This window comes from Theobroma cacao, chromosome 6, assembly GCF_000208745.1.
Source record: "Theobroma cacao cultivar B97-61/B2 chromosome 6, Criollo_cocoa_genome_V2, whole genome shotgun sequence".
NCBI classification, from domain to species: Eukaryota; Viridiplantae; Streptophyta; class Magnoliopsida; order Malvales; family Malvaceae; genus Theobroma; species Theobroma cacao.
The window spans coordinates 13,967,407-13,988,262 of NC_030855.1; the positions used below are offsets into that span (position 1 = coordinate 13,967,407).

The 20,856-nt window shown below is 33.4% G+C and overlaps 1 long non-coding RNA gene across 1 annotated transcript; it reads right to left on the reverse strand.

Annotated features, from left to right (window-relative positions):
* Positions 4,186-5,506, reverse strand: LOC108662568. Its single transcript, XR_001928453.1, has 3 exons — positions 5,478-5,506; positions 5,097-5,177; positions 4,186-4,223 (listed from the first exon to the last, which is right to left on the reverse strand). It is a non-coding gene; the product is annotated as an uncharacterized LOC108662568 (long non-coding RNA).

Here is a 20,856-nt window from a genome sequence, read left to right on the forward strand (position 1 = left end):
TCATAAGTCGTTTTCAAATCAAAACAATAAAATATTATTTTCTGGCTCATAGGGGCATTTTCGTCATTTTCTTTCGATAATATCGAAACTCGCCAAAAACATGGTGTAAAAGCTAAATATGTTCATACATATTTTAAATCAGATAACTAAAGTATAAAATTACTTTTACAATGACATGTGGGCCCCCAACTAACCAATAAGATGCGAGTCTGTGAACCTATAATTTTGACAATGCAACGCTAACTGAAGTCCTTGATGCAATCGGTTATCTACCGGCTATCCCGAACCTGAAATGTGGGGAATTGAGGGTGGTGAGATTATAAAATCCCAGTGAGTAAACAGACACCATCTAAACTATCTAAAGGCGAGTAAATAGAGACAATTAAAAATAATTACCTTCAGCAAATTTTTCACATCATGAATATTCATTTCAACCAAATAATCAATATGGCTCGTGAATTACTCAAAACTTGGCTCATGCCAAATCCTGTACTCGAGGACACCTAGACCAGGGGTATCCAACCGAGTCCGCCAAGGCTGTGAAAAATTTTATATAATCATAAAACTTGTTTTTATTTTGACAACATAGCCGTTCCTTGGCGTTGGTTGAGTCTCATTTTCACGCGGAGGCCCACGTGAAGTGCACTCAAAAAGTTGACCTCAGGAGATACCCTACTCGCCTTTCCGACTGAGGTGAGAATATAAAGGAGTTCACCGTGCCCCTCTAATAGGCTGGCCCACGGAACCCCCCACCACTGCAGTAGCTAATCTTTTATTTACCACCTGATTTATAAAATATTTTTCTGCATGACATGGCAATTTATCGCAACCTAGCCTCTCAAGGCTAAATACACAGTATAAATAATTCTAACACCAAAATCAGTTTAGCCATTCATGCTCATTTATTGTCATAAGCCATTCAATTTAAAACCATAAATTTACAACACAAGCAGGCAGTCTCCAATTACTTTATTTTCAAAACCAGTATTTGATTTTCCAGAAAATTTATAAAATCATTTTATGAAATCACAATTTCTCTTAAAACATAGCAATTTACCATTTAAACCCATTTTCCATAAAATCACACAATTGTATAAAACTACTCTAGATAATTAAGACGATAATAAGTTTACTCAGTTTCTGAAAACTAAATTCGGGTACTCCAACTATTACTCCTCGGGTGCGATTTCTTTGCCCTTGCCAGAGGATTCGTCACCTTGACAAATTGCACAATTAAGAGGTTTAATACTTTGGTACTAAACCAAAATAAACTAATTTATACTACTAATGCATGATATGAAGTGCAAAATGTCTAAATTTTGCCTAAACGAGATGTTAGCCTATTTCGGTCTTTTACCCGATAAATCGATATACGCGTCCGTTTAAACTCCAAATTAATTGTTTTCAATTTCTATACCTCAATTGCACCCACAATTGACTTAATGTTCCTCAGTGTAGTGCAAATTATCAGTCTCGATAGCAAATTACGAAAATACCCCTAGTGGGTAAAAATTCGTATTTTTGCTCCGAAAATTCCCATTATTTTTCTAGGCTCATAATTCATCATTATTCATCATAATTCCTAAAATAAACATCAAGATCAGCAACCAATATTCCCCTAAAAAATTTGGCTAATAATGGTAATGGAGGAAAATGAATTCTTTTCTTGTTGTTTTGTTTCTAAATATGCTAAACTAACTAAAAACACTAACATAACTTAAAATCAAATTAATCTAACTTCATTCTCTCTCCATACCCATTTGAGCAGCCATGAATTCACCATGAAAATATGAAATCTAACCATGAAAAATAAGGAGAAAAGCATGGGAAAGGTAGATCACAAGTCAAAATCAAGAAATTTTACCTTTGATTGCTTGATTCCTTGAAATCCACCAATTTTCCTTTAATTTTTCCACCTAGGTTTCTTGTTTTTTTCCTTTCCTCCTTTTTTTCTTCCTTTTTCTTTGTTTGGCCGGCCATGTGAAAGAAAATTGGTTGATTTTTATACTTATTTTAAAGCTAAATAAATAATGAATATAAACTTGACACATGTCACCTTATTATTGGTCCTTGTGTCATTTCTTAACTATTAAGCTTTCTCTCCACCACACATTATTCAAGGATCAAAAATGATGATGGGTGAAGACCTTGTGCTGGAAAAATGCTCTGGGGGTGCAAAATTACCGTTTTGCCCCCGTGGTGGAAAAATTACATTTTTGCCCCAAAAACTGAAAAATTACCCATAGACATATTTTTCATCCCTTATACTCATACCATTCTCCAATTTGTCAAATGTGATCTAAATTCTCTCAAAATCTCAAATTTTGTCCGCGAATGGAAAAATTACGATTTTGCCCATACACTCCAGAAATCACCGAAATTAAACTTTTTCACTGCCAAACCCTCAAATTAAACTCCAATAAGTTTAATATAATCAATCTTAATCAAACCGGATTAAAAATTTCCATATTCATCTTCAGGTGGTAAATTACCATTTTACCCTTGGAATACTTAAAGTTCGGATTAACTCCATATCGGACCTCAAACTCTGAATCGTCATTTTAAATCAACCCATGGGTTTGTTTTCTGAAATGCATCCTCGATTCTCTATTTAAACTAGTTCAAGACTTATTTGACTGAACCGTACGATTAGGGGTAATACAGTCATTTAACTTGTTTTTCGGGACAATTCAATATACAAACATGCTATCCAAAGCATGTGAATGATATATTACAAATAATTTAGGGTCGGGTGTTACATAAATGGAAACTTAATTAAGCCTAATATGATTAGGATTTATCGTAATTGGATTAAAATGAATGTTAATTAAGCTAAGTACATGGACTAGATTTAAAATTGGTAATTGAACACTAAAGCGTATAAATGTTTAAATATATGTTCATGATATGATTGTGGATGTATGAGGGTGATTATGGACTTAGACCTATTGTGATTATGGATGGTTAAATTTTTATGATATTTATTAAATTTTAAATAATATCTGCAAGCCCTACCTTTCTCTCTGTTTCTCTAGGTTGTAAAATTTTCTTCTCACCAAATTCTTCTCGAATGTAACTCGAGCTTTCTTTATTTCAAATGTAATTAGTTACATCAAAGTGTAAAATTAGGATTAGCTAGGGATTATTTTATAATTCAAAGATGGAGATACAGAGTCACCATGAAGATTACAAGCAAGCTTGGAGAAGACTTTGACCACTTAATTTCTGTTGATGACTCGAGAAAATTTAAGTAGATAAAAGTTCATAATTATCCTAGTAGTATGCATGTAATAGATTTAGTTTATGTGATATTATGAATGTTAGGAATTTTAAGAATATGGTACCTTGGAAAGCAAGTATATTCTCATGTTTAATTTCATTTAATTTATTTGTAATGAAAGTACATTTTGATAATAAGAAGAAGATTTTGTTTTAAGTAATCATTCATTATCTAGTTATTAAGGTATTATGATTCTATTGAGATATTAAAATACATTTATACGAAGAGTCATACATAGGAGACATGTATTTTAATTGAATCTTAAAGTTGTTCATAACCATATAATAAAGCTGGTCACTTTATTGTGTTAAGGTTATAATGTCCAGATTTGTCACGACCCGGAACTCCCATTGAGCCCGTGACAACCGCCGCGATGTCCCCGATAGACATTCATTACCCGAAATACCAATCGAAACCTCACAAGGCTTAACATCAGTTTTCTCGCTTCCCTTGTGAGTAGTAGTTACTAAAATCATGTTTTAAAGTTATATGAACCAATTTCAACTCAAAAACAGTCAAAGAGAAGTTTCAACTACACAGGGGTATTTTGGTCATTTTTCTCAAAAACTCTCGAAACCAGCTAAAAATGTAGTATGTGAGTGGAAAACACATATTTCATAATAAAAAATAAGTTTAGATGTCTAAAACATTCATATAAAGTGAAACTATACCTATTTGAATATAATAAAAATATTAAATAAAATATTCTATTTTCTTATAAAACAATATTTATAGAGTTACCGGTAAATAATTTTTATAGCATAAAAGCTAAATAAATTCTACATACTATAATACAGATAACCAAAGCATAAGATTTAATTTACAGTGACACGTGGGCCCACGAATGACCAAAAGTATCAAAAGTGGTAAACCTACAGTTTTTGAGGATGCAAGTCCAACTGTAGCCCTCAACGAAATGAGCTATCTATTGACTATCCTGAGCCTGAAAGGGGTGGAAAGGAGGGTGGTAAGAATATATAATCCCAGTGAGTAAACAAATATCATCTAAAATATCTAAAGTCGAGTAAATGGAGACAGATAAAATAGATTAGCATAAAAATGATTCACAGCATTTTGAACTCATTTTAATAAGATAAAATAGATTTATTTCACCAAAATAAACAACGAGGCTTATGATTTCCTGAAAAGCTTAACTCATGCCAAAATCACTCTCATACTCAGTTATCAGGGATACCTTGGCCTGGGGCTATCCCAACCGAGTCTGCCAAGGCTGTTAAAAAGTCATGTACGCATAAATCATGTTTTTATTTTGAAAACATAGTTGTTCCTTGGCATTGGCTGAGTTCACCCTCACGTGGTGGTATAGCGTGAAGTGAACTCTAAAGTTGTACCTCGGGAGTTACCTTACGTGCCTCCCCAATCGAGGTAAGAATATAACAGGATTTCATGTCCCTCAAAAAGGCTGGTCCACAGAACCCGTCCACTACAGCAAGCTAAACCCATCATACAATAAAATTTGTAATAGCATGACATGAAAATTATTTTATTTTACAGCCTCTCAAGGCAAATCAACAGTTCATACATTTTCAGCACATTTACCAATTCAACCATTCATGCCAATATTATCATAAGCCATTCGATTCAAACCATGATTTATAACACAGCAATTAGTCTCCAATTACTCCATTTTCAAAACCGTCTTTCAATTTCAAGGCAATTTTATAAAATCATTTCATTTAATCACATTTTTGCTTATAAAACATAAAGATTTACCATTTAAACTCATTTTCCATAAAATCACAAAAACAAATTAAAATTCACTTCAGATAATCAAGATGATGATAAGGTTACTCACTGTAATGGGAATCGAGTTTCGAGTACTCTGATTCTTGATCCTCGGGTACTATCTCTTTACTTTTGCTAGAAAGCTCACCACCTAGACATAATGCACAATAAGCCATTTACTACATTTGTGCTAAATTGTTATAAAACCAATTCAACCTCTATACTAATGCATGAAATGGGATGTGAAACGCTCGGGTAACCATCTAAATACGGTGTTCAATATAAGTTCAATTGTGTACCTAAATAAAATGGTATTGGCCTAATTCGATCTATCAGTCGATTAATTGGCCAATACGTCCAATTCAACTCCAAATAATTCCATTTTTCTCCCAATACTCCAAATCATCAAACACAAATTAAATAAATTGAAATATGACAAAATCATCCTCACATTTTCTCTTGGAAAATTCGACCATGGAGGGTTCACTAACAATATAATTTTTCAAGCTTGATTCTCACACCATATGTCACGATCCGGAACTCCCTTCGAGCTCGTGACAACCGTCGCGAAGTCATGATTGACACTCATTACCCAGAATGTCAATCGGAACCCCGTAAGGCTTTAATATAAGTTTCTCATTTCTCCTGTGAGTAACCATTGCCAAATATCACGTTCTAACAAATTTCAAACTATTTCCAACTTAAAACAATAAAAAAATAATTTTCGTCTCACAAGGGTATTTTAGTCATTTTTTCTTGAAAATTTCGAAACCAGCTAATAATGTAGTATACGAGTGCAAAACACATATTTCATAATCAAAAATAAATTTGAATGTCAAAAACATTCGTTTAAAATGAAATTATAACTATTAGAATAAAATAAAAATATTGAATAAAATATTCAATTTTTTCATAAAATAATATTTTTTTTAAACACTGCATAAATAATATTTTTACAGCGTAAAAGTAAAATAAATTCATATATATTGTAATACAGATAACCAAAGTATAAAATATAATTTATAGTGACACGTGGGCCTACGAATGACCAAAAGTATCATAAGAAATGAACCTACAGTTTTTGGATGGTGCAAGTCCAACTGTAGTCCCCAACGATACCAACTATCTACAGTTTATTCCGAGCCTGAAATGGGTGGGAAAGAGGGTGGTGAGATTATAAAATCTCAGTGAGTAAACAAACATCATTTAAATCAGCTAAAGCCGAGTAAAAGGAGACAATCAAAATATCCCATCACATTATGTATTTCACAATTTGAAAATTCATCCCAACCCATGCAAACGGTTGTATTTCATTTAATTTCTCATTAAGGCTTATGACTTTCATAAACATTTGGCTCATGCCATCAAATAGTACTCGATGACACCTTGATCAGAGGCGTACACTCGAACCCATCAAGGTTGTTAAAAATTCACATTTCGCATAAAACACATTTTTATTTCGTTTTGAAAACACAGCCGTTCCTTGGCGTTAGCGGAGTTCATTATCACGAGGTGGTTCGACGTGACGTGAACTCTATCCATACCTCAGGAGATACCCTACGCTCCTCTCCGACCGAGGTACATATATATATTCGAATTTCGTGCCCTTCTAATAGGCTGATCCATAAAACCCGTCTACTACAGTAAGCTAAACCCACCATACAATAAAATTCAACAATAGCATGACATGACAATTATTTTATTCTACAGCCTCTCAAGGAAAATCAATAATTCATGGATTTTCAACACATTTAGCAATTAAACCATTCATGCCAATATTGCCTTAAGCCAATCGGTTAAAACCTTAAATTTACAATACATCAAGTGGTCTCCAATTACTCTACAAAAACCATCATTTAATTTCAAGACAATTTATAAAATCATTTCGTTTAAACTCATTTTGTTTATAAAACATAAAGATTTATCATTAAAGCTCATTTTCATAAAATTTCACCAAAACCAAAAAAACATACTCTAGATAATTAAAATGATGGTAAGGTTACTCACTTCACAATAGCGGGGTTTTTACGTCGCTATTGATTCGTACTCGTATAATTATTCTTAGTTATTAGTCACCTACGTCATTCGGCACCCTCCCACCACAAACTTTCCTAGCAACAATTTAAATCCAATATACTTAGTGCATCAATTCCACTTCTCTCTCTCATTCTGTCACGACCCAAAACTCTCATCGAGCCCGTGACAACCGCCGCGAAGTCTCGACAGACATTCTTCACCCCGAATGCAGATCGAAACCTCGCAAGGCTCTCGTATCAGCTTTCGCACTTCCTCGGTGAGCAATAGTTATCAAATATCATAATTCAAAGGATTACAAGTCATTTCCAAATCAGAACATAACATATTGTTTTCTGGCTCACAAGGGTATTTTCGTCATTTTTCGTCGAAAATCTCAAAACTTGCTAAAAATGTAGTTGGTAAGCAGAAAATATATATTTAGTGATTTAAAAACAAATTAAGTATCTAAAACGTTCATTTGAAGTGAAAATTGACCATTTGAATATAATAAAAATATTCAATAAAATAAACTATTTTTTCATAAAATAATTTTTATAAAGCTATCGATAAATAATTCTTATAGCGTAAAAGTTAATTATATTCATATATACTATAAAGTAAATAACCAAAGCATAAAATTACTTTTACAGCGACACGTGGGCCCACATCTAACTAAAATGTATCGAAAGCTGAAAACCTACAGCTTATGCCGATTTAAGTATAAATGAAGGTCCTTGTCAAAGTTAGCTAACTATGGAATTCCCCGAGCCTGAAATATGAGGAAATGAGGGTGGTGAGATTATAAAATCCAAGTGAGTAAACAAACACCATCTAAACTATCTAAAGGCGAGTAAATGAAGACGAATTAAAATAAGTCATCATATTGTAATTTCATTACCTTTCAACTCATTTCAACCAAATAAACAACTAGGCTTATGATTTCCTGAAAAGCTTGGCTCGTGCTAAAAATCATTCTCATACTCAGTTATCAGGGATACCTTGATCAAGGGTTATCCCAATCGAGTCCACCAAGGCTGTTAAATGTCTTTACAATCGAAATTTTAGTCATGCCTTGGCGTTGGTTGAGTCTCTCTCTCACGCGGTGGTCCACCTGAAGTGCACTCAAATCTTTACCTCAGAAGATACTTCATCTAACATCTCCCCCCATAGGTAAATATATAATTGGGTTACCGTGCCCCTTTCATAGGCAGTCCACGGAAACCTCCACCACTGCAGTGACTATGGATTATTTTATCTACCACCTGATGTATAAAATCTTTTTCTGCATGAAATGGCAATTTATCGCAACCTAGCCTCTCAAGGCTGAATACACAGTACAAATAATTCTAACACAAAAAATCAGTTTAGTCATTCATGCTCATATATTGTCATAAGCCATTCAATTTAAAACTATAAATTTACAACACAAGCAGGTAGTCTCCAATTACTCTATTTTCAAAACTAGTATTCAATTTTCCAGAAAATTTATAAAATCATTTTATAAAATCACAATTTCTCCTAAAACATAGCAATTTACCATTTAAACCCATTTTCCATGAAATCTCACAATTGTATAAAACTACTCTAGATAATTAAGATGATAATAAGTTTACTCACAGTTCTAGGGGTCGATGTACTCCTAATCCCAGTCTCCAAGCACAATCTTTGTACTTTTACCAGTGTAATTTACTCACCACCTATCCACAATGTACAATACATAATTTACCACATCAATGCTTGACCATTATAAAATTAATTCAAGGTCGGTGTATATGCATGATATGATATGCAACTTATTCGACTACCGCTTAAATGCAGTGTTGACCTAATTCAGCCTATTATCCGATTAAATGACAATTGTGTCCGATTTGGCTCCAAATTGCTCCATTTCAGTTCTAATATTTCAATTCACTAAATACAATTCCAATAATATAAAATTCAGCCTAACAACCCTCACAATTCTTCTTGAAAATTTTGGCCAGTGTGGTGCACTATCACTAACAATTTTTCCATTCCATTTTCTCACCATAAATCATCATTTCATCAATTTTTCAACCAATTCACTCGATCACAAAATCAATTCATTACTTCTACACTTCACATAGGGTTCAGCCATTGAAGGTTCATGGGGAAAATGGATTCTTTTCTTGTTGTTTTGTTTCTAAACATGCTTAACTAACTAAAAACACTAACATAACTTAGAATCAAATCAATCTAACATTATTCTCTCTCCATACCCATTCCAACCAGCCATGAATTCATCATGAAAACATGTAATTTAACCATGAAAAATGAGGAGAAATGCATGGGAAAGGTAGATCACAAGTCAAAATCAAGAAATTTTACCTTTTGTCACTTGTTTCCTTGAATTTTCACTAATTTTCCCTTGAATTTCTCTACCTAGGGTTTTTATTTTTCTTTTCTCCCTTTGTTCTTCTTTGCTCTTGGTTTGGCCGTCCATATGAAAGAAATTGACTGATTTTTATGCCTTTTTTATAAAAAAATAATAAAATAATAAAAGCATGACACATGGCATTTCCTTATTGGTTCAAATTTTAAATATTTGACTTTTAATTCTTTAATTCTCCACCACACATTTCTCATGTTTATCCATTTCCATGATGAATAAAATCCCTTGGTCTTGACAAGTGTCGGGGGTGAAAATATACCGATTTGCCCCCGAGATGATAAAATTACCATTTCGCCCCTATACTCCAAATTATATCGAAATTAAATTTTTTTTCACTTCTAAACCTCAAATCATACTCCGATACTCAAATCATACTCCAATAAGTCAAATGGGGCCAAAATAATCTTTTCTAAAATGTTCATTTTGTCTCCAAGTGGTAAATGACCATTTTGCCCTTAGATAGTGAAAATTTCGGTTTGACTCCAAATTGATTCTCGAACTCCGAATTACCATTTTGAGTCATCCCTGGACTGTGAAACTCTCAATTTCACCTTAAAATCCCTATTTTAATTAGTTCGAGGTATAAATCGACTTACTTGTACTTCTAAGCACAATACTGACTTTTAAATATTCTTCCGAGACTGTTCAAATATACAATTACTCTATCAGTCTCATGTGTAACATGGTAGATAATTTAGGGCTGGGCTTGACACATTCTATCATAAATCTACATTATTTCTCCTCATTTCTTCCAATATTTTACCATTCAACTTAACACTCTCAACCAAATTATGCATCTAAATTCCTCCAACATCAATAATTCTTCACAACGAATCATTCAAAGTTTCTTAACTTCAGTCGAGCACTATTCGTAAATTTCACATTTTTTTCTTTACTTTAGTCTTATGACACCTCCTAATAAAATATTTAAATATTGCATTAAAGTAATTTAAATTTATTTCATATCACCAAATAACCAATGTATAATTAAATAAAATGGGCTAGCCTCCATATAGTCCAATTTCACAATAAGCCATGGAGTAGAGTAAATAAATTTTACCCAATTAGGCTAGGTTGGCCCAAGTCTCCACCTTCTTTTTCTTTTGGACTTTTCTTCCTTTTGTTGTTTTTGGACCCTTTTTCATGAACTCTTCCCATCTCTTTCTAATTGGGCCATGCCCATTTTCTTTCTTGTTGGGCCGTACCCATTTTTCTTTCTTGTTGGGTCATGCCTATTTTTTTTCTTTCTTGTTACTTTCTTTTCTTTTCTTTCTTTCTTTCTTCCATCGTCCAACAGCCCTTGCTTGTCTTTCTTTTTCTTTCTCACATGCACAAACCGTCTCAAATTTCTTCCTCTCTTTCCTTCTTACCACCAGCCACACTTTCTTGCTTTTCAACCTTCAATTTTCAGCAACTAAAGCTACTCATATTGGCTTCAAAATCAGCAGCTAAGCTGCTCTATTTCTCTTCAAAAAAATCAGCAGCTAAGCTGCACTTTTCCCTCCAAAAATTAGCAGCAAAAACAACAACAATTAACCACCAAAACCACACCTTTCAACCTTCAAAATCAGCTGTAAAAATCTACACTTTTCAGCTTCCAAAACTAGCAGTAAAGCTGCACTTTCTAGCCCTCAAAATCAGTAAAAAAATAACTCCTTTTCCTCTCTAAATGGTGGCAAAACCGACCCCTCAACTCAGCTCTCTCCCTCCTCTCACTTTCTCTTTCACGCTCGGCTTTCTCTTCTTTTTGTTTTTCTTTCTCTCGGCTACTTCTTTCTTCTTTCTTTCCTTTGTTCTTTTGTTTCTCTTTTACTCTCCCTAACAACCGATTTCTCTCTTCTTCACTTAACTTATTCAATTATATATATATATTTTATTCCTTCATGAACCTTCCAAATTGTTTGAGCATGACCGACCCCTCACAATTCTTTTTCTTCCTTCACCATTTTGCTCCACATGGCCGGCCCCCTCCATCTAACAAAGTAAATAGTTTTTGACTCTTTTTATTGACCACATGGGTGGCTGCCCATGTTGGTCTTCTAATATATATATATTATATTTTTTTATACTTATATTATTATTTCACTATTTATTTATTTTATTTCTTTCATTAATTTCATTACATAATCCTTCAATCTTTATGTTTTAAATTCGATCTCTTTGATGCATCTAAAAATTTCAATTTTCATTTATCTTCCTTTTTCTGTGCATGTACCACCGAAATATAAAAATTACACCTCAACGCGGTATTACCACAATATTTAAATACTTACTTATTCGCGTTGGTTTAACTTAACAAAACACGCGTATTTCACTTCCGTCGTTCATTTCTCCAAAAATTCACTTATATTTCTTCTCTTCCACTTGGATGACCCATATGATCCTTCTTCATGACTGATTTTGACATCCGACTAAATAATAATATTTTAATATTATTTTATTATAAAATTTTTTATCTTGTCTCCTTGGTTGCCAAAGTTCCTTATTATACCTCAATTGACCTCCGAATCATCCTTTTATCTCACAAATTCTCCTCTGATAAAATATTATTATTTTCTCGAGTGCGAAATGTTTTATCATAAACTATTCCTTTCATCTTTAATCACTTTTAAACATTTTAATTGACCTCAATTTGCATCCGATCAACTTTATTTATCACCATATCAAAGTATGGGGCATTTCAAAATTCATTTTTCCTCAAAGAACTAACATGAAATTAAATTCTTAAAGTACGAGGAAATTTCATCAAACCAATTTTTCACAATCATGAAAATCGACAAAACTAAAAAATGATCATGATGATATATTCAATGCTCAAATATAAGTACATACTCAATCTTAGATTCATACTTCCTTTAAGGTGATGCAGTTTGTAACATGTATCACATTTGAGCTAATTTTGCATAATCAAGATTTATCAATAAAGTTCAAAGGAGAGTAATGAAATAATTATGCACTTGATATTTAAGCAAGAATAGGTAATTAAGTTGCTCAATCAAGAAAAAAAACAACTATATTGAGAAATCATACCAAATCAATGTAATTCAAGAGAATTTAAACAATCAACAAAAATTCTCAATTAAACAAGTAAATGACTTTTGGTATAGATATCACCCATTTTCTTTTGTGTGTCTAGAAAGCATTCAATTTCCAAGAGTTCGTTCCTCCTTGCTCTTGCTTTTTGTAGCACCCCGTACCCTCGTTTAGAAGCCCATAAGACCTTATTGATGGGATGAAGGGTCACATAACGTAAATTTAATTGCCATAGAGCGAGAACGAGCGAAAAGAATATTTTAGAATAAAATATTATTTTATGAACAAATAATATTAAAATATTAATATTTTATTAATTACGTCACGAAGGAGGAGTATACGACTAATCCAAGTGGGGGAGAAGAAGTAATGAAGGATTTTGGAGAAAAACGATGATAGTTGTCTTGCGTGTTTTTTATTAAATTGAGCTAGCGCGGGTAAGTAAATATTTAAATATTATGGTGATACCGCGTTGAAGTGCAACTTCGATATTTTGGTTGTACACGTGTAAAGGAAGAAAGATGGAAGGAAATTGGAATTTAAAACTTGTTGGAAGGACCAAATTGTAAAAGATGAAAGTTTGGAGGGTCACACGGTAAATAAAGAAAAGTTTATGGACTTATGTGCAAATTTTAAAATTTGAAGTTAAATGGGAATTTATTTGTCAAAGAAGATTAGATTATGTGGAAATGTGAAGTATACATGTGGTTTGAATGGGTCAAAGCATAGCTAAATAAAATATTAATTAAAAGTAGTGTATAAAATAAAATAATCAAAGTGTAAAGAATGAAGAAATGGAAAATGCTGGAAAGAAGAAAAGTCAAAAGTTATTAAGCATGGGCAAGCCACCCATGAGGAAATTGTGGGGAGAAAAGAAGAAGATAAAGATGAGAGAAAAAGACAAGTTAAGAAATAAAATAATAAAATTAAAGAAAAAAATAATAATAAAATAAGGGATGATTTGGGCAACTACCCATGTGTGAAATGAGGAAGCCAAAATCCATTTTAAGCCATGTATTGGTAGGTAGGGGACCGGCCAAGAGAAGAAATAAAAGGAAAAAGGACATTGACAAGTGTAAGCTTGTCATGTCGGCCCCTACATGTAAAAGCATCAAGTAAATTTTTTTGTCTCTTTTCCTCTTGAAATGAACGACATTTTGAGACTTAAAGGAAGGAAGAAGTCGGCTGAAAAGGATAGAAAGGAATCCTTGAGATATTCAACCGAGAAAAAGAATAAAAAAAAAGGAAAGAAAGGGAGTTGGCAAAGACCACCCGAGAGCAAGAAGAAAAAAGAGAAATAAAAGAATAAAAATAGAAAGGAAAGAAAGAAAGGAAAGGCTGGTGTGTTGGTTTGTGAGAGAGAAAAGAGGGGCTATGCCGTCGATTTGTGAGAGAGTTTAGGAGGGATTAAGCCACCAGTTTATGAGAGAGCCTAGAAGGGATAGTGTTGCCTGTGTTGAGAGTGAAGGAGGAAGGATGGAGGCTGCAACCATAGTGAGAAAGAGACTTGGTGAAAGGAAAAAAATGGGAGCATAAGTGGTGGAAGAAAGAAGGGAGAAGGTAGAGAGTTTTATACTTAGAATAGAAAAGATCTAAACGGTGTTGCTTCAAGAGGAGTAAAATCACTCCTTTGATATTCCAACCCTGCCATTAGCAAAAAGGGGTCCGACGGGTTACAACAAACTACTTGGGTCACCACCTAAGCCCAAGCTAGGGAACATATAAATGGAAGAAGTGAGCTGTGCTGGCGTGCTGAACGAAGTAACGAGTGATCGAAAAGTAGAAATAGTGACGTAGTATCCCGCTATCGTAAGGTGAGTAAGGGGTGTCTATTTTAAAATTTTCGTAATTATATATATATACACGTATGGTCTACTTTACATGCAAAAATTGTGAAAAGCATGAGCTAGTAGAATCCTAGGAAATTTGTGATTGCTATGATGTTTGAATGTGTTTTGAATATATATGTCTAAATTATATATGTAAAGTGTTTTAAACTGGTTTCACGACGGTTTATTTTAAAAATGTACCTTATATTTGTGCAGTGTGCAGCCATGATTATAATGCATATTCACCATGTGAATTGTTGTTTCAAATTCATGCATAGATTTTATTTTATAAAAATGATAATAGATTTTATCATGTCTCTATGTTGAATGCTTCGAAAATAGTTTTGAAATGAGATTTCAAGGACATGGCATAATTTCTAAAATGGTTTTATAAACTGAGAGATTTGAGAGTAGGCCAGCTATCACTTCTGTTAAGTGAGACCCTTGTGCACGAGTGAGTTCTAGCTAGAGAACCTTTGAGTCACCGACGGGCTGTTAGACATGGCTGGGGCCATGGTCTATGATCTATACGTAGCTCGACCACTTGTGAAATACGCGGTTGTGATTGCTTGATTCTCTGATGTCGGCCAACATCATTAAGACTGCCATGGCATGTGGGATCCAGTGGAGTAAGGCTCGAATGTTTTTACGTGGTAGCGAGACCACGTTTTGTTTCATCTCCTACTCGAGACTAAAAATCTCTTTAGGTTTTCGAAATCGTATTTTTACGCATGGTGAGAACTATATGATTTTCAGTAGCTCCTCTATTTATTTAGTGATGTGGATTTAACTACTCACGCACAAGGTGATTTGCAGACTTGTTATTAGTTTTTAAGGTTTAACTTTACGACAGCATGCATGTTACACTGATTTCGTTTAAGCAAGCTATAAAAGGTTTCGACAATAGAAACTTTTATACGCGCTGATTTTGATATATATATATATATATGTGATTTGAATTGATCAACTTGCATTAAAATTCTTGATTTACCTATAAGGCACACATTCCTTTTTAAGTTAATTATTTATGTATTCTTATATTTTTCATATTCAAAATCTTTACCTTATTGCTTGTTTCCCATTTATGCCTTACTCACGGAGTCTATGATCATTGAGTCCGTGAGACTCACCCTCTTATCTTCTTTTACAGATAAGTGATCAGTACAAGCGCTTCACCCAACGGATCTAATTTTGCTATGACGTAGGTAATGGCATCTCATAGCCCTTCACTCTGAGTCGCTCCGTTGCCTAGGGTCGTGTCACATAGAATTGCTAGATGTTGTAAAGTATCATTAACTTCATGGATATGTATTGTTAAAGACCTTGTGATCAACATTTGATTATTATTATCTAGAATGGAGTAAACAATAGTACATTTATTATTAATCACTTACGTACGTAAAAGTATATTTAATGAATTTATTTAAAATGAATTTATAATTATTTGAATATAATAAGAAGATAAAACAAAATATTCAATAAAATATTTTATGTTCTTATAAACAGAAATTTTGGAGTTATGCGTAAATACTTTTTGTAACGTAAAAACAAAATGAATTCATTCATACTGTAACGCAATAAACTAGAGTATTTAAATTAATTTAAATTTACAATATCAAGTGGGCCCATAATAACCAAAATTAAAGAAGCTGTGAACCTACATTTTGGAAGACGCAATCCAATGGAAATCCCCGATGGAACCAGTTATCTTCAGCCTACTCTGAGCCTGAAATGGGTGGAAAGGAGGGTGGTGAGATTATAAAATCACAGTGAGTAAACAAACATCATTTAAATCAACTAAAGCCGAGTAAAAGAAGACAATTAAAATATCTCATTATTTTAAGTATTTCACAATTTGAAAATTCATCCCAACTCATGCAAACGGTTGTATTTCATTTAATTTCTCATTAAGGCTTATGACTTCCATAAACATTTGGCTTATGCCATCAAATAGTACTCGATGACACCTTGATCAGAGGCGTACACTCGAGCCAGCCAAGGCTGTTAAAATTTCGTATACACATAAACATATTTTTAGTTTGAAAAACACAGCCATTCCTTGGCGTTAGCGGAGATACCCTATCCATACCTCAGGAGATACCCTACGCGCCTCTTCAACCGAGGTACATATATATATATCTGGATTCTATGCTCCTCTAATAAGCTGGTCCACAGAATTCGCCTACTGCAGCAAGTTAAACCCACCATACAATAAAATTTTGACAGCATGACATGGCTAATATTTTACTACCTAGCATGCAAGGGTAAAATAAAACAATTCATATAATTCATAAAACACAGTCCAGCCAGTCATGCCAACACAGTATGTCATGACTCGGAACTCCCCATCGAGCCCGTGACAACTATCGCGACATCCCGATAAGCACTCATTACCCCGAATGTCGATTGAAACCCCGCAAGGCTTAGCATCAGCTTCCGCATCTCCCCGGTGAACGATAGTTATTAAATCTTGTATTTCAAGAAATCATAAGTCTTTTCCAAATCAAAATAATAAAATATTATTTTCTGGCTCACAGGGGCATTTTGGTCATTTTTCTTCAAAAACACCAAAACTTGCCAAAAACGTGGTGTAAAAGCTAGATATGTTCATACATACTTTAAATCAAATAACTAAAGTATAAAAGTACTTTTACAATGACAAGTGGACCCCCAACTAACCAATAAGATACGAGTCTGTGAACCTACAATTTTATCGATGCAAGGCTAACTAAAGTCCTTGATGCAATCAGCTATCTACCGGCTATCCCGAGCCTAAAATGTGGGGAATTGAGGGTGGTGAGATTATAAAATCCCAGTGAGTAAACAGACACCATCTAAACTATCTAAAGGTGAGTAAATGGAGACGAATTAAAATATTCTTTTCCAATATATGTTTCATAACATGAATATTCAGTTTACTCAATTAATCAACATGGCTTATATATCTCACAAAACTTGGCTCCTGCCAAAATCATTCTCACGGATACCTTCGACAAGGTATCCCACTGAGACCGCTAAGGCTGTTAAAAATTCATATTTCGCATAAAACATATTTTTCGTTGAACATTACAGCCGTTCCTTAGCGTTGGCTGAGTCTCACTCTCACGTGGTGGTTAACGTGAAGTGTACTAAAAAAGCCCACCTCAGGAGATACCTTATGCGCCTCTATGACCGAGGTGAGAATATAAAAGAGTTTACCGTGCTCCTCTAATATGCTGGTCCACGGAACCCCGCCGCTGCAGTAGCTAATCTTTAATCCACCAATTGATCAAATCTCAATGGCATAGCATGGCAATTACATTACTAACCAATTTATCAAGGCAAAACAAACAATTCATATTTTTCAACACAAGTATAAATTTAGCCAATCATGCCAATTTATCACAAGTCATTTAATTTAAAACCATAAATTTACAACACAAGTAGGCAGTCTCCAATTACTCTATTTTCAAAACCAGTATTCGATTTTCTAGAAAATTTATAAAATCATTTTATAAAATCACAATTTCTCTTAAAACATAACAATTTACCGTTTAAATTCATTTTTCATAAAATCACACAATTGTATAAAACTACTCTAGATAATTAAGACGATAATAAGTTCACTCACAGTTTTCGAAAACTAAATTTGGGTACTCCAACTATTACTCCTCGGGTGCAATTTCTTTGCCCCTGCTAGAGGATTCACCACCTTGACAAATTGCACAATTAAGAGGTTTACTACTTTGGTACTAAACCAAAATAAACTAATTTATACTACTAATGCATGATATGAAGTGCAAAATGTCTAAATTTTGCCTAAACGTGATGTTAGCTTATTTTGGTCTTTTACCCGATAAATCGATATACGCATCCGTTTAAACTCCAAATTAATTTTTTTTCAGTTTCTATACCTCAATTGCACCCAGATTGACTTAATGTCCCTCAGTGTGGTGCAAATTATCAGTCTCGATAGCAAATTACGAAAATACCCCTAGTGGGTAAAAATTCATATTTTTGCTCCGAAAATTCCCATTATTTTTCTAGGCTCATAATTCATCATTATTCATCATAATTCCTAAAATAAACATCAAGATCAGCAGCCAATATTCCCCTAGAAAATTCGGCATAATGGGTTTCAATGGGAGAAAGTTATTTCTCTAGCTTATTTTGCTATATTTCAATATAACCTAACTAAAATCACTTAATTCAATTAAAATCAACCAAAACTCAAGCTCAAAACTCATCCATGGAGGTTTGGCCAGCATGGGTGTCCATACCCACTTTCTAATTTTGCATGGAAATGAGAAAAAAATGCATGGGTAGTGAAAATCACAAGGAAAATCATTGAAATTTACCTTTTTAATGCTTGATTTCTTGATTTCTCTTGATTTTCCCCAAATTTTTCAGCTAGGGTTCTTATTTCTTTTCCCCCTTTTCTCTCCTGGTTTGGACAGCTTGAAGAAGATGAGAATTCTGGAAATTTTGGCCTTTTTAAAGGCTAAAATAATATAATATTATTTTATTCATTTTTTTAATGTTTTATTAATTCCTTAAATTCTAGCCATCCATTTGTTTCCAAATTTTCACCATACACTTGTCCCACATATCCATAGCTTAGATAAAATTCTCAGACTTATCCAAAGTCTTGGTGGAGTAATTTTTAAAATTTACACTTTTACCCCCATAAAAGTCAAAAATTACATTTTTACCCCAAAAATTGAAAAATTGCCCATAGACATATTATTCATCCCTTTTACTCATACCATTCTCCAATTTGTCAAATGTGATCTAAATTCTCTCAAAATCTCAAATTTTGTTCGTGGGTGGAAAAATTACGATTTTACCCCTACACTCCAGAAATCACCGAAATTAAACTTTTTCACTGCCAAACCCTCAAATTATACTCCAATACTCAAATTATACTCCAATAAGTTAATATGGGGTCAAAAAAAAATCTTTTCTAAGAATTTCCATTTTGTCCCCAAGTGGCGAATGACCATTTTGCCCCTAGATAGTGAAAATTTCGGTTTGACTCCAAATTGGTCCTCGAACTTCAAATTACCATTTTGAGTCATCCCTGAACTGTGAAACTCTTAATTTCACCTTAAAATTCCTATTTTAACTAGTTCGAGGCTTAATCGACTTAATGGTACCATTAGGGGCAATATCGTCTTTTAACGATTACTCGAACTTCCTAAATATGCAAACATTCTATTGAGCATGTAAATGACGTTGTAATTATTTTATAGAACAGGGTTTGACACAGTAACAATATATCATAAGCCATCAATTTCCAATCATAAATTTATAACATACCAGTGGTCTCCAATTACTCTATTTTCAAAATCGTTATTCAATTTCAAGACAATTTATAAAATCTTTTCATGCAAACACATTCTGTTTGTAAAACACAAAAATTTACCATTTAAACTCATTTTCATAAAATTTCACCAAAACCGATTAAAAACATACTTTAGATAATAAAAATGATGGTAAGGTTACTCACAGTACTAAGAGTTCGATATACTCCTATTCCCGGTCTTCGGGCACAATTTCTCTATCCTTGTTAGAGGGCTCACCACCTATACATCATACGTGACATGAATTTCAATAAATTGTGTTAATTTATCATAAACTATTTCAAGCTCTCTAAATCTAAATGAATGCATGCGATGGGATGTAAAATGTCTGATTAATCACTTAAATATGATATTCGACCTAAGTCACACTATACTCGACCTAATCAGCTAAAATCTCCAATTTAACTCCAAATCAATTCTTCTCACTTTCTACACTCCAATTATACCTAAATTACCTTAGTGACTGTGAATGAGATTCAATTTATCAGTCCCGGGTCAATAATCACACATGTCTACACATTAGGTAAAAATTCAGATTTTCACACCAAAATTTCCCATTTAATTTCTAGCCTCACCAAACATCAAATATCACCCAAATATCATGAAATATCATCAATTTCAACTACAATATCCTCCCTAGAAAATTCGGCCAATAATGGCGATGGGAGAAAAATGAATTCTTTTCTTATTGTTTTGTTTCTAAATATGCTAAACTAATTAAAAACACTAACATAACTTAAAATCAAATCAATCTAACTTCATTCTCTCTCCATACCCATTTGGGCAACCATGAATTCACCATGAAAACATGAAATTTAACCATGGAAAATAAGGAGAAATGCATGGGAAAAGTAGATCACAAGTCAAAATCAAGAAATTTTACCTTTGATCGCTTGATCCTTTGAAATCCCACACTTTTTCTTCAATTTTCCCACCTAGGTTTTGTGTTTTTTTTCCTTTCCTCTCTTGTTCTTACTATGGCCGGCCACATGAAGAGAAAATGGGATAAATATGGGCTGATTTTTATGGAAAATAATAAAGTATTCTTGCTTGACACGTGGCATGTTTCCATTGGTCATTTTTAAAACTTTAAAAATTTTAAACCTTTTTATCTCCACCACATGATTAGTCAATGGTCAAAATGAGGATAAGGGAAGACCATGTGCTGGACAAATGTTCTGGTGGTGGAAAATTATTGTT